The sequence below is a fragment of the Haematobia irritans genome, chromosome 2 (assembly GCF_050003625.1).
Source record: "Haematobia irritans isolate KBUSLIRL chromosome 2, ASM5000362v1, whole genome shotgun sequence".
Classification (NCBI taxonomy): domain Eukaryota; kingdom Metazoa; phylum Arthropoda; class Insecta; order Diptera; family Muscidae; genus Haematobia; species Haematobia irritans.
Window position 1 is genome coordinate 7,747,933 of NC_134398.1, and position 13,266 is coordinate 7,761,198.

Genomic DNA, 13,266 nt, shown 5'->3' on the forward strand with positions numbered 1-13,266 from the left:
AAGTTTACTCCGTCAATGACAAACCCATGTTAAGGTGGACGGTCCCTTCCATACGCTTTGATCAGAACTGGGACTGGTCCATACACACCAGGGACTAGTCCTGTACCAGTTCTGTGGTTGATCCATTTCCCGTAGGGTAGTTCCACACTTTTCCCAGCAAAAAATTGGGAGTTGTTCTAAAGGCACAACTTTAAAAGCACTTCCAAAAATGTCCTCACAAAAAAGTTAACTATTTTAACTACACAGGAAGTTTTTTTACTTGCATTAAAAAATCATAAAAAAGTATAAAAATTATTTATTTTGGAAAATATCACAAAATTTTTAATTCACATTCAAAACACTGAATTCAGATCACACCTTAAGAAGTGATGCAAATTCATTGCAACGGTTGTTGAAACGGTGGACATTCGTTCTATGACAAGTTCATATTACATTCATCGCTTCTCCGCCAATTTTGTACCACTTCCAGACCCAAAAAGAACATTTTCACTTCTTTTTGGCGACGCTTTTTTGCAGCATTATTAAGATATTAATTTATGAAAGAATAGTTCTAATATAAATTACTATTTTTTATTCAACTAAATCATAAGTTCAACCACAGCTTTATTTCATAAATATAAGACTTCTACCACAACCCAAGTAATTCGATTGTGCATGAAAGTCTTTAGTGGAACTTTGTGCGTTGTACGAGTATACACTTGTTTAATTTTTATAAAAATGTAAAATCGTAAATAGGTTTTCAAATTCTGGGGGGGGGGGGGGTGGGCTAAAATTTTTCTTCCTACGCTTATGGTTCTATTCTGACCCATATTACATGTTTGTGATTAATTTGAAGTCGATTGGAATAAAACTGCGACCCAAAATTTGATCACAAAAATGTGTTCGCAGCAGATAGATGTGACTAGATGGGCTCAGGGACCGGCCCTGAGCATTATTGCCAAAGACACCATGTTTCTATCTCTTTGTGTTGGAGCAATACCTCTTTCCTTATACGAAAAAAAAAAAAACAATATTATTAAGCTTAGTCTCCAAGGAATATTTTTTCCCTGGACGTAATAAATATAAGGACATGAAAAAATTGTTTTAGGATAATATTGTATTCATTGGAGAAATTATGATATTTTATTTAGTGTAATTTTCATGTAGCTCAGTGAGGCTTTAAGATAGGCTTACTACAGATACGACGTTGCCAATTTGGCTTTTTCCGCGATAGATCTGGGTATTTTAAGTGTTTTGGTTGTGAAAAATCCATTTAGCGGTTTTTTCGACATTTTTCTATTGAAAAAGGGACAAAACAGCGTTTTTATCTAACAATTGCATTCAAAATAAGGTTTTCGATATATTTCACAGCTCAAATCCATCATTAAAAATAATTCCCGTTATGGCTTTTGGTACAAGAAATTCGCTTTGGTACAATATATAACTAGCGTTTTTTTTTTTATTTTTGTAGCTTTTTTGGGAAAATATAACAGTGTTTGGTGCAACAATTCTGGCAATTTGGTGCATCGATATTGAAATTTATAAAATAAAATATAAAAATATGATAAAAACCGACATCAAATGGACCAATTTTTTGGAAAAAACTTGAATTTTTATGATTCTCCTACAAATATTAGCTAAACTATTTAAAAAAAGTAATATGGCAACTCTAATATGAAGATCAGTCCATTCACATTTAAAAACTATTAAAGTTTTTATTTTCAACAGGGTTAGAAGAAGACAACAACATGTGAGAGCTTTCAATGGAGACAACAACACTTGTCATCTGCATCAGTGGGGACATTACTCTCTTAGTTCAACACCAGACCCTCTCACTCTCTTTAAATACCCTCCCCTCCATCGTCTTATTGTATCCATCAGACCATTTGTTTTGTCTGTAACAGTGAGAGAGTACAGAGCTTAAGAAACTACGATAAATTAGCTGGCAGCCAGTGTGCCAACCATTGATGAACGTTGGTATTGTGTGTTTCGGTGAGTAAGTGCCGCCGCCGCCGCGAGATTTCAATTTTCGTATGGAATGTTGTTGCGTAGTAGCGGGTTGGGGGACGTGAATACTGGTACTAAATTAATGATAACGTGAACATACACACGCAATCGTTTTTGCTGTATTTCATTTGTTTGTTTTTGCATTTCTTGCGATCGTTTCGAGAAAACTCAACTCATCTCAATCATCATGGAACAACAAAATCAAAGTAACCACACTGAGTAGATTGGCTACGAAATACAAAAACAAGTGAACATTTTACGCAATCTTCAAGAATAAAGCAGGCAAGTTTACCAAATGAATAAAATAAAAGCAACTACAAATAACGTAAATGAAAAAAAGAAAACAAAATAAAGGAAAAAATTAAAAACAAAGCAAGTTTGCTAAGAATTTAAAATCACAGTGTTTGTTGTTGGCCGTTGTGGTGGAGAGGGTTTTTTTTTGGCCTCACGAAAGACATGGTAAACCAAAGCTGAACCACAAAACCCCATTGAAGAGGTTTTGACAAGACAATTTGCAAAAAAGAGAGGCGAAAAGAGAGAACCACAACCAGACAGACATCTTGAAGAGTCTTTCTATTCGCCCCACTGGGGCGTCTTGTTTGTCCGTCTTTCGGGTTTTCGATATGTAAATGGATTAGATGAGGCAAAAGTCAGTTGGCGTTGACAGCGGTAATTGTCGTGTTGTGTATTTCGAATTGCGGTGTCGTACGTTCGATTACGCGAAATGTTCAAATGAGATAGTTCTAGTTGGTCAAATCAAAACGATACACGAGATAAATTAATAACAAAGAAAAACAAAAACAACAAACTGCAATCGAACTCATATTGAAGTGCAACCATCCATCGGCTTCATTGGATATCAGGAGATTGAGACGCCTCAACTTTTGTGTTATTTTCAATCTCCTCCACACACAAACAAAGTAAGCTTAAACTACAACAACAATACGAACTAAATAAACATGGAAGAAAAGCACAGTAAATGCGCCCCAACAATAACAAGACATCGGCTACGACTATCTCAGTGACGATGATGATTATACAGAGTTCACTCAACTGTGTTGTGGAGCGTGAGCCATGCACAACAAACTGAAAACACCTATATGCTGCTGCTGCGGCTAGCGCAAAGCGAATTTCTTTACTAAAACGCCATAGTCATTGCAGCAGCAAAGGTGAATGAATAATCCCATCCATTCGTAGGAAAGTGAATGAAATGAATACATCCACCTAAAACAATCTCACTAAACTAGAGCGTTATCGTTTCTTTTATCCCACCCTGTCGCTTAGACAAGGCAAATAAAAAATGCCTTGACTTTTTCTATTAAAAAAATTTTTGCAATATATACTTAAATTATTTTTTATTAAAAAATTGTCATAAATCAAATCATACATTTAACGATATCAACGTCAAGAGTAAAAACCGACAACAACAATAACTGCTGCACAAAACGACCAATAAAAATAGCAAACGAAGAGCATACAAACGCCAATATCTCCAGTATAGAAAACAAAAACCGTACGACGACGTAACACCAGATCCCCAACACACATATACATACGTACACATTGTCATCGTCGTCATATCTCAAATACACAAACAATGACAGTGATGTCAATTGAAAGGGAAAGTTTAAGCGTTTTCGAAAGAAAATGCAAACAAATTACAGTCTGTTTCTGTATGTCGAAAGAGCTCTATCGATCGAGTGAAATGCATAGAAACAGCTGATTTTTGGTTATAAATTCAGCCGTTTGTTTCCATTTCAGTCGATCGATAGAGCTCGTTCGACATACAGAAACAGGCTATTACACTTCGAAATGAAATATTTTCGACGTGTAATTTTTAATGAAATTTGTAGGGTATTCATTTAGTAGCGAAGCATTTTGTCAAGTCTAATAAAAATATTATTAAGCGAATATTTTGTGATAAATTTCAACTTAAGTATACAAAATTATGAATACTTCCTGTACAATCGGAAGGTATTTTTTTTTTGGCTTTTATTTTATTTTTATTTATTTTATTTTATTTATTAGGAGCGCAAATTAAAAATGGGAGAATTTATTCCGGAAATGGTAACAGACCAGGGTTCATAAAGTTGACACTTTTGTGATTTTTTTGATACATTTCGACTGCCAAAAGCACCGTGGCACGACCACGAGCCATTTGGTACTTTTTCATATTCCAAAATTCTAGAATTCTACAAAAAATGGTAAATTTGTAGATTGGTAGAATTCTTGATTTTGGTAGATTTTGCCAAGAGGTACTTCTTCATATTCTATTGAAATAAACTTTTGACAAAATTTTTTATAGGAATAATTTGACAAAATTTTGTATAGAAATAAAATTTTGACAAAATTTTTTATAGGAATAATTTGACAAAATTTTGTATAAGAATAAACGTTTTCCTCTAGAAATAAAATTTTGACAAAATTTCCTATACACTAATAGAAAAATTACGTTCCATAGTCGTGAACAGATGGTGACAAAATGAAACGGAAACGCTCACAAAAAATCAAAACGGAATGTTCACAATTTCGTCCACGGGCGTTCACGATTTCATGAACGGCATTCGTTTTTCTTTGGTCATGAAAAGTCTTAAAATAATCGGTAGACGTCATTATGGCAGGGATGGAAAATGCAGTACTATAGAACTTTTTCCAATACTTTTTCACCCCGGTCAGTACCGTAGTACCCCCGCGAATGATTTAGTACCTTTTGTGTAGACATTTTTGAGTCGATGTCAGATTTATGATACAAAGCTTTGACAAAATATTTTAATATTTTGAGAAAGTCTTTATCAACCTTATTTGCTAATAGTCTTTTACAAATATGGCAAAACAGACATGTTCATGTGGGAAGAAAATCTCGATTTTGTAAAAGACATAGTCAGAAACAGGATTTTGTTGAACTTCAAGAATGTTTTAGTCGAAAAAAGAATGCGATTCTATATTATCGATTTTTTATTTCGGTAGAAAATGTTGTCAAAATTTTATTTCTATATAGAATTTTCGCAAAATTTTATTTTTATAGAAAATTTTATCAAAATTTTATTTCAATTGAAATTTTTGCAAAATTTTATTTCTATAGAAAACATTTTGCAAAATTTTTTTTCTATAGAATTTTTTTGCAAAATTTTATTTCTATAGAAAATTTTGTCAAAATTTTATTTATATAGAAAATTTTTCAAAATTTTCTTTTCTTTAAAATTCAGTCTCTTGAAAATTATCTTCCAGTGAAATTTTTGTTGAAATTTAGTAAAAAGTACCTTTCCGCTCAAAAAAATACCTTTTTTGTACTTTCTTAAAAATTGTATTTTCCATCCCTGCATTATGGTAGTTGCCATCGGTGGTGCAATGTGCTAAGGCGACTGTTAACACGTATGGTGCAAAAAACACAGGTTCGAGTCACGGTAGCGGAAATCTTTTTTAATTCTGTTTATAAATTCGTAACCATACCATTTTCAGATCGTGAACGCTGGTTGTTATTTCGACAACGCATGGTGTCATTTTATCGTTGTCAGATTGACACCGCCTATTCTCCGTTCAACACCACATGTGTGTTGATTCATTTTCATGAACGAATCGTTTTGACATGAAAAAATGCACGCCGTGCATGATTTTTTCTATGAGTGTAGAATAAAAATTGGACAACATTTTCTATGGCAATAACATTTTTATGGGAATAAAATTTTGACAAAATTTTCTATATAAATAAAATTTTCAAAAAATTTTCTACAGAAATAAAATTTTGACAAAATGTTTTCTAGAAATAAAGTTTTGACAAAATTTTCTCTGGAAATAAAATGTTGACAACATTTTCGATAGAAATAAATTTTTCTCTGGAAATAAAATGTTTACAACATTTTCTATAGAAATAATATTTTGACAAAATTTTCTGTAGAAATAATTTTTTGACAAAATTTTCTGTTGAAATAAAATTTAGACAAAATTTTTTATAGAAATAAAATTTTGACAAAATGTTCTATAGAAATAAAAATGTGACAAAATTTTCCGAGAAATAAAATTTTTAAAAAATTTTCAGCAGAACTAAATTTTTGACAGAATTTTCTATAGAAATAAAATTTTGCAAAATTAGATTTTTGTTAGAAAAACTAAAAAAATGTGTAATTCACAAACTTCGTCCCACACTCAAAAAAGTTTACTTGGATCCAAAGATTTTGACTTTCCTTTAAGGAATTTGGTATTGATTCCGAGCCAAAGATGCCGCTTCTTTAAAATAAAGAAATTTTTAGCGACCTATCTGGCTTTAAATCTAGGACCAATAAACTTAAAATTAGAATACAGATCTCATCAAATTTTAACTATCTTTTCGTGGTTTATTAATAAAGATACTCACGTACAAACAAATGCCACTTTAAAAATCCAAATTATAACGGATACTTCAAAGTAAAAAAATGTTTTCTTAATTACAAAAAAAAAACTTTAAACCAAATACTCTAAATCCTCAAAATAAGTCTTGGCGTATACTTGAAGCGTTTTTAAGGACAATTTCTCAAAATCAAACATATGTTTCTTTATTTTAAGGAAAATTAAATTTTATGAAAAAAATTTTTGAAGCAAACATTATAAACTTTATTCTAATTAAAATTTCTTTATTTTAAAGAAATTTGTCCTTAATATTTTGTAAATTTCGCATCCTAAAATTTAGGTTGCGTAATCTTTATAGACATATATAGCTCCCATATATATCTTTAACCCGATTTACACTCACCATAGAGGCCAGAGTTTTACTCCAATTTACGTGAAAAAAAAACATTCTTATTGTGTTAGATATATATGTACACTCAAAAAAAAGTTTACTTGGATCCAAAGATTTTGACCTTCCTTTAAGGATTTTGGTATTGATTCCGAGCCAAAGATGCGGCTTCTTTAAAATAAAGACATTTTTTAGGGACCTACCTGGCTTTAAATCTAGGATCGATAAAATTAAATTTAGCATACAGATCTCATTCATCGAATTTTTATTCTCTGTTTGCGATATATTAATAAAGGTATTCATTTACAAACTTCCAAACCTCCAAACAAACTTCAACTTCCAGTTTCAAAATCCAAATTATGCCAAGTACTTCAAAGTAAAAACTGTTTTCTTAATGCTAAAAAAAAACCAAAGATGCATATCCTTAAAATAAGTCTTAGCCTATTTTTGAAGCATTTTTATCTTAATTTTAAAAATTCAATATTTCAGTTGAGTTAAAGACGATTTCTTTAAATTAAAAATGTTTTTCTTTATTTTAAGGAACATTTGCCTTACTTCAAAGACCTACAACTTACACAGAGGGACGCAAAATTTCAAGATTTGTGTCCTAAATTTAATGAAAAAAATTTTGAAGCCACTTTCTTTTAATTAAAATGTCATTATTTTAAAGAATTTTGTCCTTAGCATTGCGTAAATTTCGAGCCCTAAAATTTAAGTTGCATAATCTTCCATATTAGGTTAATATTTTTTTCAGTGTAGGAATATAATCCTTATTATATAGCTCCCAACAAATTTGAAGGATTTGAGACTTTAGACTTTCCTTGCGGACATACAATTTGCCCCAAAAATGTCTTTATTATAAAGACATTTTAATTCAAGGAAAGTTTATTGTATTGGCTTTAAATTGAAAGTTTGCGTCTTCCCATTAACATCACATGTCTTTGAAGTAAGTAAAATTTCCATAAAGTACAGAAAACCGTTTTTAATCAAATAATCTTAAAAAACTGTATTAAAAATAAACAAGTATATACGGCCGTAAGTTCGGCCAGGCCGAAGCTTATGTACCCTCCATCATGGATTGCGTAGAAACTTCATCTAAACACTGCCATCCACAATCGAATTACTTGCCGATGGCAAGGTATCTTAAAACCTCCTAACACCATCTTCTAAATTGTATGTAAGTCCATACGTGGTATATATTAAATCAAAAAAGATCGATCCAATACGTATATCATTCAGTTTGACAAAGTAGACATAAAATTTTGACAAAATTTTCTATAAAAATAAAATTTTCACAAAATTTTCTATAGAAATAAAAATTTTGACAAAATTTTCTATAGAAATAAAAATTTTGACAAAATTTTCTATAGAAAGAAAATTTTGACAAAAATTTCTACAGCAATAAAATTTTAACAAAATTTTCTATAGAAATAAACTTTTGACAAAATTTTCTATAGAAATAAAATCTTGGTAGATTATTTTTGGCTCGAGTGGCAACCGAATAAAATTTGAACAAAATTTTCTATAGAAATAAAATTTTGACAAAATTTTTTATAGAAATAAAATTTTGACAATGATGAAAATTTTATTATGAACCGAATAAAATTTAACAAAATTTTCTCTAGAAATAAAATTTTGACAAAATTTTCTATAGAAATAAAATTTTGACAAAATTTTCTATAGAAATAAAATTTTGGTAGATTATTTTTGGCTCTAGTGGCAACCATGATTATGAACCGATATGGACCAATTTTTGTGTGATTGGACCAATTTTGGTATGGTTGTTAGCGACCATATACTAAAACCATGTACCAAATTTCAGCCGGATCGGATGAATTTTGCTCCTCCAAGAGGCTCCGGAGGTCAAATCTGGAGAATGTTTTATATGGGGGCTATATATAATTATGGACCGATATGGACCAATTCTGGCACGGTTGTTGAAGATCATATACTAACACCATGTTCCAAATTACAACCGGATTGGATGAAATTTGCTTCTCTGGGAGACCTCGCAAGCCAAATCTGGGGATCGGTTTATATGGGGGCTATATATAATTATGGACCGATGTGGACCAATTTTTGCATGGTTGTTAGAGACCATATACCAACACCATATACCAAATTTCAGCCGGATCGGATGAAATATGCTTCTGTTAGAGGCTCCACAAGCCAAATCTGAGGGTCCCTTTATATGGGGGCTATACGTAAAAGTGGACCGATGTGGCCCATTTTCAATACCATCCGACCTACATCATTAACAACTACTTGTGCCAAGGTTCAAGTCGATAGCTTGTTTCGTTCGGAAGTTAGCGTGATTTCAACAGACGGACGGACGGACGGACATGCTTAGATCGACTCAGAATTTCACCACGACCCAGAATATATATACTTTATGGGGTCTTAGAGCAATATTTCGATGTGTTACAAACGGAATGACAAAGTTAATATACCCCCATCCTATGATGGAGGGTATAAAAAACACTTAACATAGCTAAAATAGCTTAAATGCTAATATCACATAACATTTCCAAAATCCACTAGAATTCAACCTCAATTACCTTATAACAAAACTTCAAATATAGAAAATGTGAATTTTGGGCATAATGTGTGGATTAGTTTTGAGGGTTTTGCATTTTTTTTTTTTTTTTGGTTAAACAGTTTTTCTTTACAATATCCACCACAAGCAACGATTGGCAACACTGTTAATTATTGTTGAAGTCTATTATGGTGGTATTTACTGAATGGCAGGTTTTTGGAGACATGGAGCAATCGTCGTTGTTGGTTGCACTTATGACTGGACAAGAGAAAGATGGTGAAAGAGAATTTCATGGCGTTGAGAGATTTGTTCCCTTGCCAAACCACTTCATACAAAACACAAACTTGAGTAAGATCAGAGTTGTTCTTTCAAACATTCAAACAAACCGCAAAGACTTGTTGGGACAATAAAAAAATACACGGAAAATCCATATTCATTCATATGTATAAACGATAAATTCTTTATAAATGTATTTGTTTTCCAATGAGAGCAAAATTCAAAGTTTGCTGATTATCATACAAAAAAATCAGTGACGCGAATGCTATGTTAGTCAATAAAGTGAGAGTGAATTGTAATCTCAGACCCTGTGTGGCAAAATCAAAATTATGAAAAACAATAGCAAAATATAAAAATCAAACAAATAAAACATAAAGAAAACACAAAATATGTAAATAAAAAAAAAATAAATGTGAGAAAATTAAAAAGAAACAACATAAAAAAATAAATAACTAATAAAAAACAATAAACACTATGGCCATAGGGGGAAAACGATAAATAATTTGTTCTTCATTCCTATACAGAATTTGTTATTTGATATTTTGACTCAACAAGTTTGAACAGCAGCAACAACAACTGTAATAATATCAACAAAACATCATAAACAAACAAAAAAAGCAAGAAGAATAAAAGAACAAAAAGAGTGTCATCTCCCACCACTTTCTCTTTCGAATGTTAATTATTTATCCAATGTGAGAGGGGGAGCTGACGACAAGAAGACAACTAGTGAAGTACACACATTTTTTTTGATTGCCTTCATCATTATCACCAACACCACCATCAACCATCATCACCATTTGAGGATAGATTTAATTCTCTATGGAGGTCAAATCAAGCACAAACAACAACCCTCCATAAAAAGTGAAACAAAACGAGTGCAATTTATATTTATTTGTTGATATATTCTGCAGAAAAAGTAAGTAAACAAATGAATTGTTGATACTCTCCCTCCCTTTCACTCTCTCTCTCTCGTTCACTACACCCTTTTTTCTCCCATAGCCCATGCCTTATCTCTCCACAGTCTATGAATATAGGGGCGATCATGCGATTTCGATTGCAATGCGATGTCAACATTATCATAGAGGTAATGGAGACATTTATCGCAATTGTTTCATGAGAGTTAGGATAAAATCGTATAAATTATTGTTCTTTGCATTTTTCATTAACAAACCGACAGGTTGCATTTAATAATAGTGAGAGTGATTACAATGGAATTAATATTTATACCCGCATGGAATGTAGAAAGAATATGGACATGTAAGGGCTGGGTATTTCGAGACATTCCAAAAAAAGTTATTTTGATCAAACGACTTTGTCCCTTCATTCTTTTTTTTTTAATAAAGCCATTTTTCCTTTTTTTATTTCTTTTAATCAAAAATGGGTTTCTCTACCTTAAGGAAAGTGTGCCTTATTTCAAATATATACAACTTTAATTAAGAGACTGAAATTTCAAAGATTCGTATCCTAAATGATGATATACATTTTTTTTGTTTTGATTTTAGGGAATTTTTTCCTTTGTATTGGGCAAATTATGCATCTTAATTTTTTTTTCGGTGTACAAAACATATTTTTAAATCGGAATACACTCTATAAAGGTCCAGGAAACTAAGCTCAATGGCACCTTTAATTTGTGGGATTGCGCGGTTGGGATAACACGAGGAATTGTGGTTGGTCTGGCTATCAATATTGACTTAAATCGCTTCTGGCATCTCTAATGATTCATGCAGTGGCAGCCCGATATTTCAGGCTCACTTAGACTAGTCCCTTGTCATTGAGCCTAACATGGAATCGGGCAGCACTCAGTGATAATAGAGAAGCTCACCAATGTGGTATCACAATGGACTGAATAGTCTAAGTGAGCCTGATACATCGGGCTGCCACCTAACCTAACCTTAGACTATTCAGTCCAATGTGATACCTCAGTGGTGAACATAAAGGGTGATACGATCAAAATTTGGTCAAGGGAAAACGCGTGTAAATCGGTGAAATCGTTTATTTAAAAAATCAAATTAAATTTCGTTTTCAAGTTCAATTAGTATAAAATTCAGGAAAAATATTCAGTTAGGCTTTCGCTTTTCCAAATCCGAATTGCCGGGCCTCACGCTTGACACCTGCCATCAGATTTTGTACAGCCACCTTGTCCACCTTCTTCGCCGCAGAAAGCCAGTTTGCCTTGAACTGCTGCTCGTCCTTAGCAGTTTTTTGGTCTTCTTTAGGTTCCGCTTGACAATAGCCCAGTATTTCTCAATTGGGCGGAGCTCTGGCGTGTTGGGAGGGTTCTTGTCCTTGGGAACCACATGCACGTTGTTGGCGGCGTACCATTCCATGGCCTTTTTACCGTAATGGCAAGATGCCAAATCCGGCCAAAACAGTACGGAACCCGTGTTTCTTCAGGAAAGGCAGCAGACGTTTATTCAAACACTCTTTCACGCAAATTTCTTGGTTGACAGTCCCGGAAGCTATGAAAATGCTGCTTTTCAAGCCACAGGTACAGATGGCTTGCCAAACCAGATATTTCTTTGCGAACTTTGACAGTTTTATGTGCTTGAAAATATCTGGTACCTTTCCCCTTCCTTTTGCCGTATAAAACTCCTGTCCCGGAAGCTGCTTGTAGTCGGCTTTGACGTAGGTTTCATCGTCCATTACCACGCAGTCAAACTTCGTCAGCATCGTCGTGTACAGCCTCCGGGATCGCGCTTTGGCCGTCGTATTTTATTTATCATCGCGATTTGGAGTCACTACCTTCTTGTAAGTTGATAGTCCGGCTCGTTTTTTGGCTCGATGCACGGTTGTAGACGATACACCCAACTTATTTGCGGCATCTCGGAGAGAGAGGTTAGGGTTTCGCTTGAAACTACCGGCAACTCTCTTTGTCGTCTCAGCGGCTTCCGGTTTTCGATTTCCCCCCGATCCAGACTTCCTGGCTGTCAACAAACGTTCCCCAAACACTTAAATTACATTTGTAACGGTTGCTTTGGCAACTTTTAGCGAATTTGCCAGCTTTGCGTGCGAGTAGCTCGGATTTTCGCAATGCGCGAGCAAAAGTTTGATACGCTGCTCTTCTTGCTTGGACGGCATTTTGACAACTGAAGAGTGAATTCCAAAATCAAAATAGGAGAAACATTCTACACACACACACCTACAAAATGAGGCGTGTTCAGGTTTTTTAAATGCAAAATTGAAAGAAATACGTCAAGTTTATATTGACCAAATTTTGACCGTATCACTCTTTATCTGTTACCACTGAGTATTGCCCGATTCCATGTTAAGCTCAATTACAAGAAACCTCCTTCTTATTGTAGAGTCCGAGAGCCGTTCCACATTGCGGTGAAACCACTTATAGAAGCTTTGAAACACTCAGAAATGTCACCAACATTACTGAGAGGGGATAGTCCACCGCTGAAAAACTTTTTGGTGTTCGGTCGAAAATGGGGTTAAACCCACGATATGTGTGGGACGGCCGACATTTAGTCTCCACCGAAGAGAAATTGTGCTACGGGAGAAATTTCCTGACAACAACAACGTAGCATTCCCTACCGCTTCATACACGCTACTCGTATTGTCAAATTTAGTCCGATCTTTCCACGGACTACGGAACCTAGAAATAGGAAACTTAGTCCAGAGGGGAGCCACCGTGGTACAGTGGTTAGCCTGCCCGCCTTGTATACAAAGGGTCGTGGGTTCAATCCCTGCTTCGACCGAACACCAAATTGTTTTTCAGCAGTGGAATGTCCTCACTCAGTACTGCTGGTGACAT

At 33.7% G+C, this 13,266-nt stretch overlaps 1 protein-coding gene across 3 annotated transcripts in view; it reads left to right on the forward strand.

Annotated features, from left to right (window-relative positions):
- The first annotated feature begins 1,942 nt into the window (after positions 1-1,942).
- The window catches only part of Hnf4 (Hepatocyte nuclear factor 4), a 120,838-nt gene continuing 109,514 nt past the window's right edge, over positions 1,943-13,266 (forward strand). The window contains exons 1-2 of one of the 3 annotated variants that reach the window (XM_075293253.1): positions 2,363-2,906; positions 10,034-10,425. The gene's annotated coding sequence lies outside the window, so the exon portion shown is untranslated. Of the gene's footprint in view, positions 2,269-2,362; positions 2,907-10,033; positions 10,426-13,266 lie in introns of those variants that run through there. The other 2 variants (XM_075293252.1, XM_075293251.1) reach the window with 2 other exon arrangements.